The 17,484-nt window shown below is 44.0% G+C and overlaps 1 protein-coding gene and 1 pseudogene across 1 annotated transcript in view; both read right to left on the reverse strand.

Moving 5' to 3' along the window:
- The window catches only part of HOMER3 (homer scaffold protein 3), a 260,671-nt gene that overhangs the window by 238,337 nt on the left and 4,850 nt on the right, over positions 1-17,484 (reverse strand). The gene's annotated exons all lie outside the window — the stretch shown is intronic.
- Positions 17,230-17,349, reverse strand: LOC134937584 (5S ribosomal RNA; annotated as a pseudogene).

Consider the following 17,484-nt stretch of genomic DNA (forward strand, 5'->3'; position numbering starts at 1 on the left):
GACCTCGGTGCAAATTTTAGGACTAAAAATAATATTGTGAGGTGTGAGGTATTCAGAATAGACTGAAAATGAGTGGAAATTATGGTTTTTGAGGTTAATAATACTTTGGGATCAAAATGACCCCCAAATTCTATGATTTAAGCTGTTTTTTAGTGTTTTTTGAAAAAAACACCCGAATCCAAAACACACCCGAATCCGACAAAAAAAATTCGGTGAGGTTTTGCCAAAACGCGGTCGAACCCAAAACACGGCCGCGGAACCGAACCCAAAACCAAAACACAAAACCCGAGAAATTTCAAGTGCACATCTCTACTATTGACATAGTCTCCCCAAACCTGGAGAATGTTTTCCCTTTTCCCTCATTCTTATGTCAATGTCATCCCCCTTTTCCATCTTTCTGTGCCATCAACAGCCCCCTTTTTGAATTAAACATTTAATTAATAACTCTTTCCCACTGGTGTCTGCCAGTTCTGAGCTGATGGCAATGTTGGACATCTTCCGATTTTGAAGGGAAGTAAGCATGATACGTCTTTCATCTGACGACCGACCACTGCGTCTACGGTTCTCAATGTTGCCCGTTTCTTTATGCTTCTTCAAATAAGCTTACACATCAGATCTTCCAGTCTGCTTTAAAATCTTTGCCTGGTAGAGACCTTGCTGATGCAGTATAACTACTTATGTCTCGTTGCTGTGCTCAGTCTTGCCATGATGTATGACCTGTGACATGAAACAGTCTTCCACAACCTCACACTTGTAGCATAGTTTGGATGTTCCTCACACAGGGGGTAATTCAGATCTGATCGCTGCTGTGCGTTTTCGCACAGCGGGCAATCAGATCCTAACTGCGCATGCGTGTGCACCGCAATGCGCACGCGCATCAGACAGCAACAACGGGCATCGCCAGTAAGCGACGGGATGGTGCGTAAAAATTAGATCACACAGGCATTTGCAAGGTGTATATATCGGGTTGAGACAGCAGAATGACAACGGGAGGGGTGGTGGGCGCAACAAAGCCCCTTGATGGCTCGCTGCGCTCGCCACGCTGCGGGCTTGATGGCGAGCTACGCTCACCACAGGTTCTATTCCCACTCTATGGGTGTCGTGTACACCCACAAGTGGGAATAGTCCCTGTTAGTCGGCATGCCGACTGTCGGGATTTTCAGGGGGTGGGATGGAGGTGCCAGTCACCTAACTACATCATATAGTTCTGAGCTGATGGCACTGTTGGACATCTTCCGATTTTGAAGGGAAGTAAGCATGATACGTCTTTCATCTGACGGCTGACAACTACGTCTACGGTTCTCAATTACGGTTCTCAATGTTGCCCGTTTCTTTTACCACTCTATGGGTGTCGTGTACATACATACATACATACACATACACTTTCTACCTGACTCTAGAGTTGTTGGACTACAGACTAAGGACCTTATTGAGAGATGAACGCAAATTGCTGCATACATTGCAGCCAGATCTGCGTTCATCTCCTCACATGCTGGGGACCGCCTAGCACAGGGCAAGGCTGCCCAGATGCATCGGAACTAAGGTTCACCCCTGGCATCGCAGCCTGGCTGCCTGTTAGGTGGTCTGCAGACATTTATTTTTCGGAGCGGCTGCAAGTGATGTCCCGACCCACCCTCGTTCCCACTGAACCAGTGACGTCACCAACCCTGATGGCCGGTGCGCTTGCGCAGACCAGCTGGAATGCGGCTGCAGCATGCGTACGTGCGGCTGCGCCCAAGTCTGAAACAGCCCCTAATTCCCCTAAGCCATCACAACTGGACAGCATAAGGCATTAACCACTAACTCTAAATAACTGGTAATAAGTCCATCATGAATATATTCACTAGACACCTACACTAATAGAGGAAGTCTGAAATATGGATGATAGAAGCTAGAAATTCCAAAAACACAGAAACAGAGTGGCTAACAACAGTTCAGCCCATGCAAAGTGTACAATTACTTGTTCTAAAGCACAGATATTTATGTGAAAATGTTTCAAATGTTTTAAATGTCTAAGTTGAATTGTTAGAACAAATTGTTATCATATCTCTGAATGTGATTGGATTAGCATTGGGTGCACCCAGGCTGTCTCTATGGCCCTCATTCCGAGTTGTTCGCTCGCTAGCTGCTTTTAGCAGCATTGCACATGCTAGGCCGCCGCCCTCTGGGAGTGTATTTTAGCTTAGCAGAATAGCGAACGAAAGATTAGCAGAACTGCTAATAAATAATTCTTAGCAGTTTCTGAGTAGCTCCAGACCTACTCACAGATTGCGATCACCTCAGTCCGTTTAGTTCCTGGTTTGACGTCACATACACGCCCTGCGTTCGGCCAGCCACTCCCCCATTTCTCCAGACACTCCCGCGTTTTTCCCTGACATGCCTGCGTTTTTTAGCACACTCCTGGAAAACGCTCAGTTACCACCCAGAAACGCCCCTTTCCTGTCAATCATTCACCGATCAGAAGTGCGACTGAAAAGCGCCGCAGGATCCATAGCAAAACTGCTAAGTTTTTAGTTAAATAACTAAGCGCATGCGCCCTGCGTGCCTTGCGCATGCGTAATTAGCAACAAATCGCAGCATAGTGAAAATCGGCAACGAGCGAACAACTCGGAAAGACCCCCTATATGAGGAATTACTTCTTATTAGAGTAATAGATATATGCCAAAAAGTAACTAAACAAATAATGGTAATTTCCATTTAAAATAGGCGTTACCTAAAAAAAACAATGGCCCTCATTCCGAGTTGTTCGCTCGCAAGGCGATTTTAGCAGAGTTACACACGCTAAGCCGCCGCCTACTGGGAGTGTATCTTAGCATCTTAAAATTGCGAACGATGTATTCGCAATATTGCGATTACAAACTACTTAGCAGTTTGAGAGTAGCTCCACACTTACTCGGCATCTGCGATCAGTTCAGTGCTTGTCGTTCCTGGTTTGACGTCACAAACATACCCAGCGTTCGCCCAGACACTCCCCCGTTTCCCTGGCCACTCCTGCGTTTTTTCCGGAAACGGTAGCGTTTTTTCCCGCACGCCCATAAAACGGCCTGTTTCCGCCCAGTAACACCCATTTCCTGTCAATCACACTACGATCGCCGGAGCGATGAAAAAGCCGTGAGTAAAAATACTATCTCCATTGTAAAATTACTTGGCGCAGTCGCAGTGCGAATATTGCGCATGCGTACTAAGCGGAATTTCACTGCGATGCGATGAAAAATACCGAGCGAACGACTCGGAATGAGGGCCCATATTTTCTTATCGATTTACTAGGTCCACCCTGGCAGGGGACCTTTTTTGGGGATCAGCTGCCAGGTAAAAGTTAAAAATACAAAATATTAATGAAAATATTCAGATAAACACTCAGCCATTTGTGCTACAATAGTTCTTCTTTGTGATCCAGAGATGTAGCTAGACATTTTGATGCCCTGTGCTAGAAAGAGAATTGCACCTCCATATTTAAAATAGGGGCAGTGCGTGCCAAAGGCATGCGTTAAAAATATAGGGGTTCAGCTTCATGGGGAAGGGGCGTGGTCACAAAATAATACCAAGTCATATTATGCCACACAGTAGTCTCCATTATTAAAATTACACCACACAGTAGTGCCACTAGTACACATTACGCCAGACAGAGCCCACTTTTACACATTACGCCAGAAAAAGCCCCATTTTACACATTACGCCAGAAAACGCCCCATTTTACAACACCTGAGAGAGAGAGAGACTGTGTGTGTTATACTTACGCTTGGCTTCGGAGCAGCAGCTTCCACCAGCCGGCTGTCTTCTCCTTTCCACCCTAAAGCTGCAGCTCTTCGCAGTGCAGGATACTGGGGGTGGGCTGGGAGAGACATCATATCTCCCGGAAGATGAGAGGAGGGGTAATTGGGAGAGGGGGCGGAGCCAGAATGTGAAGACGAGCTGCAGCGCTGCCCGGCTACCTATGTGAGCAAAGGAAGCTGGGCAATGCAGCTGAGCTACATGGCTTGCGGGAGGTGGACGGACGGACCCCACAGTGCGGCACAGCGCTAGTTATGGCCCTGGTGGGATCAGACCAGATGGGCTAGCTTTCGCTCTCCACGTGCATCAATTAGCCTTGGGCGCCAATGACCCTGTTGCTGGTTCAGCAGTTGTCCTTCCTTGAACCACTTTTGGTAGGCATTAACCACTTCATACTTGGGACATCCTACATGTCTGTGCAGCTGCTGGTATGCTCCGGACTAGCGGTGTGCCAGTGGTGCCTGGCACACAGCGCATATGCACTGTGGGCGAACACCACTGGCAACATCCACTGGGCCACCGCTGATTGGTAGCTGCACTACCCAGTTACTTCTCACATAGGTAGCTGGGCAGCTGCAGCCTCCTGTCAGTGACGCTCTGGCTCTTCCCCTCCCACTTCACCCCTGTAAGGCTGCCGCAGCTCTAAGCAGCGGGCGGATTCTGGGATAGATTATGTCTCTCTCAGCCCACCCCTAGCCCTCCCATAGTGCCCTGTGCTGCAAAGAGCCGCAGCGTCAGTGCGGGAGGGAGAAGGGGGACAGCTTCTGGGGAGGCTGTGGCGCAACATGAAGAGGCAGCTGAACTGAGTGACGGGGAGTACTTTCTGAGTAACACACACGGGTCCTACCTGGTGCAGCACACACACACACTGGCAGAAAAAGGCGAGCATTCAGAAAATACAAATCAGATGGGAAGGCGGAGTCATTCGAGTACAATAAGGTTTGCAACAAGATATGCAAAAAAGAAATAAGAACGGCTAAAGAAGAAACTGAAAAGTTAGTAGCAAAGGCAAGTAAATCAAACCCCCCAAAATTATTTAAATATATCAACAGCAAAAGATTAAAGAAGAAGAGTATAGGCCCTTTAAAGGACAAACTGGGAGACTTAATAAAAATGATAACGACACAGCGGATACATTAAACGAGTTTTTCTCATCGGTATTTACAATAGAGGACCAGATGCATGAACTAACACCCAACCCAATAAGGATAATGTCCCGCTGCTTAGTGCTTATTTAAGTGAGGAGGAAGACTGTGACCGACTGAAAAAAATTAAGATTAATAAGTCACCTGGTCCAGACGGTATTCATCCAAGGGTTCTCATGGAGCTACACTCCGAATTAACAAGACCTCTATTTTTAATCTTCAATGATTCACTTACATCAGGCATGGTTCCCAAAGACTGGCGTATAGCGGAAGCAGTGCCAATCTTCAAAAAGGGAAGTAAAGCTGAACCAGGCAATTATAGACCAGTTAGTCTTACATCTATTGTGGGGAAAGTCCTAGAAAGCATTCTGAGGGATAGTGTACAGAAGATCCTTGAAGCCAAAAAGATTATTATTAGGAACCAACACGGATTTGTGAAGGATAGATCACGTCAAACAAACTTACTAGGCTTTTATGAAACAGTTAGTGCGCACCTTGATCAGGGTAAGGCGGTGGATGTAATCTTTTAAGACTTTGCTAAAGCTTTCGACACAGTGCCACACATGAGACTTATCTATAACTTACATGAACTAGGACTAGGGAGCACAATATGCACTTGGGTTACTAACTGGTTAGATAATAGGGAACAGCACGTTGTGGTAAATGGAACTTTTTCAAACTGGACTGAAGTTCTAAGCGGTGTGCCACAAGGGTCTGTTTTCGGACCGCTATTGTTAAACATTTTCATTAACGATCTAGCGGAAGGTCTAGAGAGCATGGTGTCAATTTTTGCAGCCGATACCAAACTATGCAAGGTTATAAATTTGGAGGGAGACGCTGAGGCTCTCCAGAACGATTTATTTAAACTGGAATCATGGGTAGCAAAATAGAGAATGAGGTTTAATACAGACAAGTGTAAGGTAATCCACCTTGGTAGCAAAAACAAAAATAACACCTACATACTTAATGGGGTGATTTTAGGGGACTCCGTACTTGAAAAAGATTTAGGTGTTCATATGGATAACAAACTTAGCAGCAGCATCCAATGTAGGAGAGCGGCAAAAAAGGCAAACAAGGTACTAGCATGCCGAAAGAGGGCTATTGATGCAAGGGATGAGAGTGTTATACTCCCATTAAATAAAGCCCTAGTGAGGCCCCATCTGGAATACTGCGCACAATTTTGGGCACCCTACTACAAAAAGGATATCCTGGAACTAGAAAAGGTTCAGAGGCGGGCGACCAAATGACTTAAGGGGATGGAGACGCTAGAATACCAGTAAAGACTTGCAAGGCTTGACATGTTCACAATAGAAAAGAGGAGATTAAGAGGAGACATGATCAACATTTATAAATATTTAAGGGGACAATACACAGATCTTTCGGGGGATCTGTTCAGCACAGAAAACATGTGGACACCCACTTAGGTTAGAGGAGTGGAGATGCCGCACACAGAGGCAGAAAGGTTTTTTCACAGTAAGGACAATACGAGTTTGGAATTCCCTTCCTGAGAAAGTAGTAATGGCAGACTCTGTCAATACTTTTAAGAATGGCCTAGATAAATTCCTAATGGATAAGGATATACAGGGTTATGGTGCATAGATCACGTAACATAGTTATAATAAAATGAGGAAATACACCACAACGGCCGACTTTATCAACAGATAAAATTACTCGTGAAAATAATACAGAATAGGAGAACATAAATAGGTTGAACTCGACGGACGGTCTTTTTTCAACCTCACAAACTATGTAACTATGTAACTGTGTCTAAGGGCTCTACTTGGCGCAATGTGTCTAAGGGGCTCTGCCTTGCGCAGTGTGTCTAAGGGGCTCTGCCTGGCACAGTGTGTCTAAGGGGCTCTGCCTGGCACAGTGTGCCTAAGGATCTCTGCCTGGCGCAGGGGCTCTGCCTGGAGCAAAGTGTCTAAGGGGCTCTGCCTTGAGCAAAGTGTCTAAGGGGCTCTGCCTGGAGCAAAGTGTCTAAGGGGCTCTACTAGTGCAAAGTGTCTAAGGGGCTCTACCTGGCGCAAAGTATCTAAGGGGCTCTACCTGGCGCAAAGAGTCTAAGGGACTCTACCTGGCGCATTGTGTCTAAGGGGCTTTACCTGGTGCAATGTGTTGAAACAGCTTTACCTGGCACAATGTGTTAAATGGGCGCTACCTGGCGCAAAGTGTCTAAGGGGCTCTACCTGACGCAATGTGTTAAATGGGCGCTACCTGGCACAATGTGTCTAAGGGGCTCTACATGGCGCAATGTGTCTAAGGGGCTCTACCTGGTGCAATGTGTCTAAGGGGCTCTACCTGGCGCAGTGTGTCTAAGGGGCTCTGCCTGGCACAGTGTGTCTAAGGGCTCTGCCTGGCACAGTGTGTCTAAGGGGCTCTGCCTGGAGCAAAGTGTCTAAGGGGCTCTGCCTGGAGCAAAATGTCTAAGGGGCTCTGCCTGGAGCAAAGTGTCTAAGGGGCTCTGCCTGGAGCAAAGTGTCTAAGGGGCTCTACCTGGTGCAAAGTATCTAAGGGGCTCTAATTGGCGCAAAGTGTCTAAGGGACTCTACCTGGCGCAATGTGTCTAAGGGGCTTTACCTGGTGCAATGTTTTGAAGTGGCTCTACCTGGCACAATGTGTTAAATGGGCGTTACCTGGCGCAAAGTGTCTAAGGGTCTCTACCTGGCGCAGTGTGTCTAAGGGGCTCTACCTGGCGCAATGTGTTAAATGGGTGCTACCTGGCGCAAAGTGTCTATGGGGCTCCACCTGATGCAAAGTGTCTAAGGGGCTCTACCTGGCACAGTGTGTCTAAGGGGCTTTACCTGGCGCAATGTGTCTAAGGGGCTCTACCTGATGCAATGTGTCTAAGGGACTCTACCTGGCGTAATGTGTCTAAGGGGCTCTACCTGGCGCAATGTGTCTAAGGGGCTCTACATGGCGCAATGCGTTTAAGGTCTCTACTTGGAGTAATGTGTTTAAGGGCTCTAATTGACGGAATGTGTCTAAGTGGCTCTACGTGGCACAATGTGTATAAGTGGCGCTACTGTGTTATGTAATGGGAATAACAAACACTACTGTGTGATGTAATGTGAATTGGTACTATTATGTGGCTACGCCCCTTCCCCATGAAGCCACACCACTACATTTTTGTTGGACACCTTCGGCGCACACTGTCTCTATTTTTGATATGGGGGGGCACCAATTCACTTTCTTGCACAGGGCACTAAAATGTCTAGTTACAGCTTTGAGCACACAAAGTGGATATTTTCCAGATGGTATAGGATCGATAAGCAGGATTTAAAAGGGCTATCCTCTTTTCTCTATTTGATAGGATTATCTTTTTGTAAAAATACAATGCCAGCACTGACATCTTGTTAATATAACATTACATGCTGCTATCACACTGCTTACATTTAAATATTTTACCTTGTTTTCTAACAGCAGCAGAATTTATTAGCACGTCTACTTGGAAAAGCATGTAAGTAAAATTTCCTCTACTATCAGCAATATGAAATAAACCATATAAACAGAGAAAAGATACTTTGCAGATTCTGTTACATCTGTTTGTCGCGCCTTTCCAACAAGACTTATACGTTCATTGCCCTGAATGGCTCCCATACTGGCACGCTGAAATGAAAGTGGAACATTCTTTTCCTGTCACATGAAAGTGATTAAGCGCAGAAAATGACGCATGCCCTATCTTTGGAGCTTAATCACTCTGTTCCCCTTGGGCGCTATGAAGTTAGCACTTTTGCAGCTGGAGCGCCCATGTGACACAAACCTAACACTGACACTTCTATACATAATCCTTAAACAGATAGAGTTTTTGTTGTTTAATCATTGAGACGGTATGCATTTCATATGCATATAGGAAATTAAAGCCCGAGTCTGTGAGGGACTGCCCCTATTCAGGCAAGGGTTAAAATGTTTGTAAGACTGTTGTTGGTAGGTCTGTAGAGCAGGTCAGCCTATATTTGTGGCTTTGTGGAGGGTTTTTTGGGTATACATGTGAGTTGCAATATAGTGGCCATCTTTCAGAAAATCTTTTGTGGTGCAGTTTCCCACCCTCCCTTCCTTTAGCTTGGTTCTTTTTGGTGTCGGCTTTACATGGGGAAGAAAGAACGGTAGCAGTGGGAGCTTGGGGTGAGGCTGATTCTACCCTACTGGGGTCAGCGGCACCATCAGTCCAGCTGGGCCTTTTTTGGTTGTGTCACTGAAGTGGAATACCTTGAGTGAGGGGATGGGCTGGCAGATGGCCTACCAACTAGTCCAATGTGGAATGTAATGCAGATGGTGATATTGCTTAGTGGGCTGTTCCTTCTATACAATAGTAGCTTAAATGGAATTAGGTAACATTTTAATAAAGCTGATTTTTCCACTACCCTTGCAAATTCCTCCATGTCTTTATTTCATTATGGTTGGTTAAGATAGGTACCTTGCTCTGTGAGGAGGCGGGCACGAATCAGACGTTAGGGTGTGCAGAATAATGCATACAGTATGCTAGATTAGAACAAAGGGGTCTATTTACTAAGCCTTGAATGGAGATAAAGTGGACTGAGATAAAGTACCAGCCAATCAGCTCCTAACTGTCATTTTTCAAACCCAGTCTGTAACATGGCAGGTAGGAGCTGATTGGCTGGTACTTTATCTCCGTCCACTTTATCTTTATCCAAGGCTTAGTAAATATTTATTTAATTATTACCAGTAATTTATATAGCGCACACATATTCCGCAGTGCTCTACAGAGATTATTTGGCCATTCACATCAGTCCCTGCCCCCAGTGGAGCTTACAATCTATATTCCCTACCACATGTACACGCACACACACACACACACACACACACACACACACACACACACACACACACACACACACACACACACACACATTCATGTTAGGATTCATTTTGTTGCAGGCAACTCCACACAGTTAGGGTCATGGTGGGAATAGAACCTCCGTGCTGCCCCTTAGTTCTGCTTTTTCCTCTATATACACTAATTGTGTTTGTGATTGTTTCCAGTTTGATAATTTTTTGCTTCCCCTGTCCAGTGATTGTGCAATAACCTGCCCCTGCCACTGACCAGGCCCCAAGCTGCTGTATGATGACAGTTGTCACACATGGCAGAATTACATTATTATGGAATTATGGGATACAAGCAGAAACAAAGACAATTGTGAGAGTAACAAATAATGGAAACCTCTACTACATGACAATTATACTAAATATTCATCTCTTAAAGCTGCAGTAACAGCTACAGTACAACATTATTTTCTTATGGTGGCTCCACCCTCTTGTTTGAATCACGAGAGCTACTTCATGCATGAAAAACTGAGAAGAAAACTGTAGTAGCCCTCTAGTCCATAAATATATATTGGTCCTCCCGCCTGCAGCAACTATTCTAATGTTACTGCCGATGGGGGTAGCGACGGGGGTAGCGAGCTGAAATGCACGTAAAGAGACCCATTTGGGCTCCCAAACGGGTCTTTTCACGCTCGCGCCCATTAGTTTAGTCGGGTTTGGGTGCTGAGTGTAATTGGCGTGATCAGAGAGAATATCGCCCCGCAATCTCCCGTCACTTTAGATGGGAGATTGGGGGTGCGATAACATTTGAATTCCCCCCATAGAATAGTGCTTACGTGTTGATGATGACATGTAGCGAATAAGTCATATGGATGGGGTGGTAGCCACGGCAAGATATGTTATACTTTGCATACAGGCAAAAAAAATGCATTTATTTCTGTGCCCACAATGTTGGAGTGCACACGGGCGCAATGCATACTCTGCATCAGGACCATTGCGCTGTGTAAATGAGTGTTTACAGATGATGGTAAATACGCTTAGGAGCACTTTCAATTTGTGGTTAACTGTCAGCCCTGAGCTATTCAACTACGGGTCACTATCCCGCGTGTTAAGTTCCAGGGGGTGCACTCACTGCAGATTTTTCCTCTGGTACTTAACAGACTGAATGCATTGATACTTTATTATGACAAAGGCCATTTTTCCTATGACTGTCAGCACACTGTGTTCATTTGTGTAGTGCTTGTGCACCTATCCAGTAGCAAAGTTAAATATGTTGTTACTGTACTTTAATATTTGTGTTATTTAACACATCTCTGCTTATCTCCTTCATATCGGTCTTGAAAGACACACTATTAAGGGAATATTAGGTCGCTACCTCCGGGGGTAGTGAGCTGAAATTAACTTGTCACGTCCGCAGCATCATTAGAATATTGCCAGCGGGTGCGAGGAGGGGTGGCGGAGATTTGAATCTCGCCCTATGCTTGGTGTGAACGATACACCCATAAAGTGGTATATTTATGCTTACATCCAACACTGCATAGCCTGCAGTTGACACCCTAGCTGACTTCTGCCTGTGAAAGAACACCTAACCTCAACCCAGTCCTGCATTTTAATTTCCAAGTGGAGATGCAATTGAAATGTGAAATGTGTACGACTCTGCATTACCCGTACTTGCATATGCCCAGTTCCAGAGCAGTTCCAGAGCAGTTCCAGTCAGGGGTGGTTAAGGAAAGCTGGAGGTCCGTGTGCAGCCTGCTTGTGGGCCCCCTCCTCTCTCCACAGTGCTGTTGCGAGAAGACTCTGGCACTGACAGGTGTCCAGCAAAATGGTGCCCATACCATTTCCCTGGAGAAATAGGAGTGCCTACTCTGGACTCTGGAGAGGTGAATATACTGAATGGGCGCACACCCTGCACTCATTCTAGATATGCCACTGTGCTCAGTGAGAAGATACACAAGGTATGCTCCGTAAATGGGCACATGTTCAACCATGCATCATCCCAAACATGCTCATTACATACAACTAAGTAGTAACACTGTTCAGTTCCTTATTATAAATCCTTTGCCTTACAAATAACAACACCATGAAAATATAATATTGTGATATATGACAATCAGTGATTATGGATGGCCATTAGACCAAATCACAAGGAGCAGCCTGTAACATGGGAGTTGTGCAGTGACGTGCGGTGGGGTGAGGCAGGTGAGGCAGAGCCTTTCCTATCATACTTGCGTTTAAACCAGAGTTTTGACTGACTAAAGTATATGAAAAATACTAATAATTTGTTTGAAATATCTTCTTTGCATTATTCTAATAATTTTTAGAGCCCAATCTCTGGGGTGAAAAGTCTATGGCAGGTGAGGCAGTGCCTCACCTGCTTATCTTTTCCACACATCTCAGATCAAAACTCATCAAACTTCCATGAGTTTATACTGCTGCACCTGTGTATAATGCCCAGATGTACCCTTTGGCTCATATATTGCATGTAAATCTGGCTCTGGGGTCAGCCAGTGCCTCCTGAGCCATTTAGCTCACCGCACGTTCCTGGAGTTGTGTATAACTAGCAAAGGAGGAACAAGAACTGCATCTTTACAGCAGCCACGAAAAGGACACGAGTGACCAGGTTAAAGCTTTATACCTAGAATTTGCACTACAAAATCCCTGCACTGAAGGCAATAGTTCTTCGCTCTGCAGAGCAATGCATTAGGAGCACAGAATCTCTCTATCATTGCTGTTAATCTGAGTTGTTGTTCTGGGCGATGTCACTTGCCAGAGATACTGACAGCAGCATTTTACAAGTGCCAAGCAGTGGTATTCTGATACCATAAGAATGTAGCAGTAAGTGGCATGAGATCACACGAGAGCACCTATAAATATACATACATGAATCTTTGCAGATGACATGCTGGACTGTTTAAAGAATCAAACAACCTGGTGAAAAAGATTTTTTTTTTTTTTTTTAATAAAACTTCATTTTTGCATCACCTAGTCATATAATCTATCATTTAAAACACCATGCTTTGACCTCTTTTCAAGATTAAGTATTGCCCAGTTGAGTCGCTATGATTACATGTCCATTACAATTGTAGTTGCTTGTGACAGGGAGCACAAAATAGTACATTTAACATTGTGTAGATCATGTGACTCATGTCACTCAGTGGTAACGTGATGTCCCGCCTCCATTCTTAAAAATTTCTAATTGCCATGACCTGTATGGAATTCAATCCCAGAAGTCAGATTTAATAAATAAATAAAGAAATAAATAATTTAATTGAACCCAGATTTATGAAAGGAAGACAAAAGGCATTTTATATGCTTGATGTAATTTAAACTAACAGACTGTTAGGGGAATTCAATTAGCCCCGATAATTTTTTGGGAGGTAAAAACAGGACTTCACCATGTTTTTTTGGGGAGGCAATCCCATTGGAGCATGTTTTTACCATCTCAAAAAAATTACCTGTTTTTGGGCGAAAACACAAAGGATAAGTTCGTGGACCTATGTGTTTTTGCTGCCACAATCATGAAAATAGGGCACTTATCAGGGAATTTTTTCGGGACAGTGCCGGCGTCGAGCTGACTTCAGGGCTAACTGAATAGCCCCAGGTTATCAATAAGCCCATGGTAAAACTGAAGGCAATTTAATTCCCTCCCTGTGTCAGAATACATTTTAGGAGCAATGGTTACAAATTTAAGGGGTCTGCCCTTTTGTAATGTTTGATTTGTGTAGTCCTATCATGGTTAACGACTGGAGTTTTGCGGCTCAGTTGCTAGTTTATAATAGTGATTTCTGGTAGGCAGTCTCTTGTTTTCATACCACCACCCACTTATTGCAATTGTTGGCTTTATTGTTAGACGAACAGTAGGAGAATCTGTCTTTCTGTAGGTCTTGAGGAGTGCTCCTTACCATTACACGGGTTTAGGCTGATTCTACCCTATTGGGATCAGCAACATCGCTGGTCCGAAATGGCCTTTTGTATGACTTTTGCACGGGTGTTTAGATGCCTTGAGTAGTTGGAAATGGGATGGTAGTTTTTTCCCATCTACACCTTTTACTGGATTATTTGGATAAGATGGCAATACTATGTGTAGGGCCATTCTTTCTTTGCCACCATACTTTTCTCATTCTTTAAATAAATAATGCTCACCAATTTCCCCATCATAATATATCCCTGTGTCTTTGTTCCACCCTACTCCCCCCCCCCTCTGCTCCATCCCACCCCATACTTACCTAGTTCCTGGCGCTTGGTGGGTTCTCCTACTCTCCTAGGTCTGTCCCGTCTAGCAGTGGGAGCCATTAGGACATGCACCCCAGCTCCCACTGTATATGCATTTTAGACACAGGATAGACCTTAAAGAATGTTATGAGCCGCCGTGGCTCACAATCTCTGTAGGTCCCAGTCGCTGCTAGGTAACCATGACACCACATCACACCAGCCACAATGACCAATGGTCTCGACGGTTACGAAGCTATCGGGACTCTCAGCGTCCATGAGGCATGATGGTCCCAGCTGTTACTAAACAGCTGGGATGCTGCTGTTCTACGTACAGCCGCACAGCTGCACTATATTTGGATGATTATGGGGCTTGCCTCTATGGAGGCTTGTGATTGGTCCCTGTTCTTGGTAAACAGTATGGATTAGCCTTCCTGACTGTTACAGTTTCTGTTTGCCAGAGGTTACTGGCCCTGCTGTAGTTACTGGTGGATTTTCTACCAAGTTACTGCAAGCATTCTGCCTTGTTCCTGCCCTAATGGCTTTTGCTGTGTTCCGCTTTGCTCTAGTCCTGTTGGTCGTGGGTTGTGTTCCATCCTGTCTATATACCTCCCATTCTTGCTAATAATTTCCAGACTCTGTGCCATGCCTTGCCTCCTGTGTTGTCAGCGTCCATTTACCACTTCAGCTCACTCCTGGCTCACCTAGTTCCACGCTATCTTCTTGTACCAGCATTTAAGTCTTGGCGGCATCTAGTACCCAGTGAACTTACTTTGCAAGGGAAAAGCGGCTGTCAGAGGTGAAACCCATCTAATCTGTGTAGGAGTAGCATGCTTACTAGGCGAGCATAACATTGAAGAGATATTTTTTCCACTGTTCACCTGGTGTAGCAATGTAGGCGGACAAAAAGATGATAGGAAGTTCAGGAACAGGAGAACATAATAGTATTTCTTGTTAAATGATACTTGTTGCAAAATTTGAGCCTGTTGCAAAGTAATGCCGGGTACACAACTAGGCATCCGTTTGGCGGGTCGACCATACTTAAGTCAACAGTCACTAGGTCGACCACTATTAGTTGACATCGGCATGGACAGATGGTCGACACATGAAAAGGTCAACAAGGCTTTTTTTTTTTATTAGATTTTTAACTTTTTCATACTTTACCATCCACATGGATTACGACTGGTAATAGTAACCTGTGCCGAGCGAGCAGTAGCAGAGTGAGGCACCTTGCCCACATGCCATGCAATGGGACGCGATACACTAATTGGGGTTCCTGGTCACGTTACGGAAAAAAAATGACACCAAAAACAGTTCAAAAATCCATATCAACCTGGCACGTGTAGACTATTTGTCCATGTCGACCATGTCAATGTCGACCAATAATGGTCAACCTAATGACTGTCGACCTTAACATGATCGACCATTCATACCAGAAACACACAACTGCTAAACGGGCAATTGGAACTTCGGTCGGGACGTATTCCCTTCGTCCCGGACCATGCCAGATTGCCCATACACACTGTACAATTTAATGGAACAATACCTGGTTCTGCACCAAATTGCACACATCTGCACCACATCGCACACAAAACCTTCTGAATGGCCGTGCAGCACAGCCAGCCAGAAGATATCGTGTGTGACCCTCGTCAGCGTGCAATCTGTCATATACACTGCTGCACAATATGCATGATTTGTCATTCCAATTTGACAAATCCCGCCGATATCGTGCAGGTGTGTACCAGGCCTAAGGAGACTTTTTCCCCCAGGAGAAATAACTTTGCAGGCACAGCATTGTGGTTACTAAGAAAACTATTTTTAATCAGCCACAGATAAATCAAATACAGTTTGCTCCATATGACACAACCTAACTCTTAAGATGTATCGTATGCAAATTTATTGACAAAGACATCTAAAAATATACTCAAGATCAGTGTAAGCAATTTACATAATGTATAGTTCAGTTTGTAAGTCACAATGTCTGTGCAAGTACTTAAAGGTAGACTTGGAGCACTTTGGTATGCAATCAACCTATCATTTTAAAAGACTAACGTGACAAATGTTTATCTGTATATTATAGAATGAAGCGGAATGGTGGAATATCTGTAATGGCACACATTTATAATGACATATTTGTCCCCCTTCCCCATTCCTGGCATTGAAGTTATACCATCTGTTTCAATCTAGATCTAACCCAAAACATTTATAAAAACACAAAACTTCTAAGGGATCGTTCATAGCAAAACGTTGAGAATGTAACTTTTTTTTATTATTTCGGCAATTTTAAATTGCTCAACAGTTCCAATATAAAATACAAAAACAAGGATCACTGCATTTATTTGACCAATGCAATTATTCTACTACTATGTAGGGAATAAATAGGTTCTACTCTTAAGCTGGGTACACACTATACGATGTATTAGTACAGTATTAGTACAAGCTTCAAAACACTGAAATATATATACAAAACACTGTATATATATATATATATATATATATATAGCAGCAGACAAAGAAAGGCGTCACTCCAGGGCTTGTAAAGTGCAATAATTGCAGTGTATTTAAACAAATCACATGTCCAACGTTTCGGGCCCGTAGCCCCTTTGTCAAGGTGTGAATCATTCACACCTTGACAAAGGGGCTACAGGCCCCGAAACGTTGGACATGTGATTTGTTTAAATACACTGCAATTATTGCACTTTAGAGAGAAGGGTGTTTTGGGAACCGCACAAGTCTTTAATTATAATGATCAGTAGTCTCTGAATAAACTGAATTATCCCGAATTGCTTCTAGATATAGCAACAAGGGGTATGGATAGTTAATCCTAGTCCCAATTAATCGTTGCTTTCAGTGGTGCTCCCAAGAGTCAATTTTAAGCAGACAGAAAAAAACAAAACAAAGAAGTGTTGGAAAGTAGACTCTTTTTTGGGAGCACTCTAATTCAGAGGGTGGAAATATGATTTATCAATACTGGTAAAATCATTTTTATTAGGTTATTCATTAAAAAAAAATTAAATTTTTTTTTTTTGGAGTATCTGCGTGAAAAATTATAAGCTTAGCGAAAATATAGAACACATTACACATGGTACGTGATATCCATATCACAATGTATCAATTGCCGGAAATTAATGGCTGTGGTTACAAAGTTCATTAATCATTACACATTCGAACTCATGTGATATATGACCATCATTTGTTCAGCAAGTATCCATCATGGATTACAATAAATGCTGAGAATTAAATCATAGGTCATATGAAAGTCAGGTACCCAATAGTATATATGTATAGATGGGTGACACTGTATAGGGGAGTCAATTTCTTGCAGTACCAGGGTGTTCAGAGGTGGTCTCCCATCCTAGTACTAACCCGGCCTTTCACTGCTTAGCTTCCAAGGTCAGAAGAGATTGGGCATCTCCAGTGATGTATGACCGCAAATATTGTACTCTCCCTTTAGGATCACCAAAATGCGTGCAGCCGCTTGGTTGGATTACCCTCTAGCTAGGCAGTCACAATTATGATATAGACATATTTGACAGCCTATTTTGTAACGGAAAAGTTACCAAGTATCCAC

Source organism: Pseudophryne corroboree, chromosome 1 (genome assembly GCF_028390025.1).
Source record: "Pseudophryne corroboree isolate aPseCor3 chromosome 1, aPseCor3.hap2, whole genome shotgun sequence".
NCBI classification, from domain to species: Eukaryota; Metazoa; Chordata; class Amphibia; order Anura; family Myobatrachidae; genus Pseudophryne; species Pseudophryne corroboree.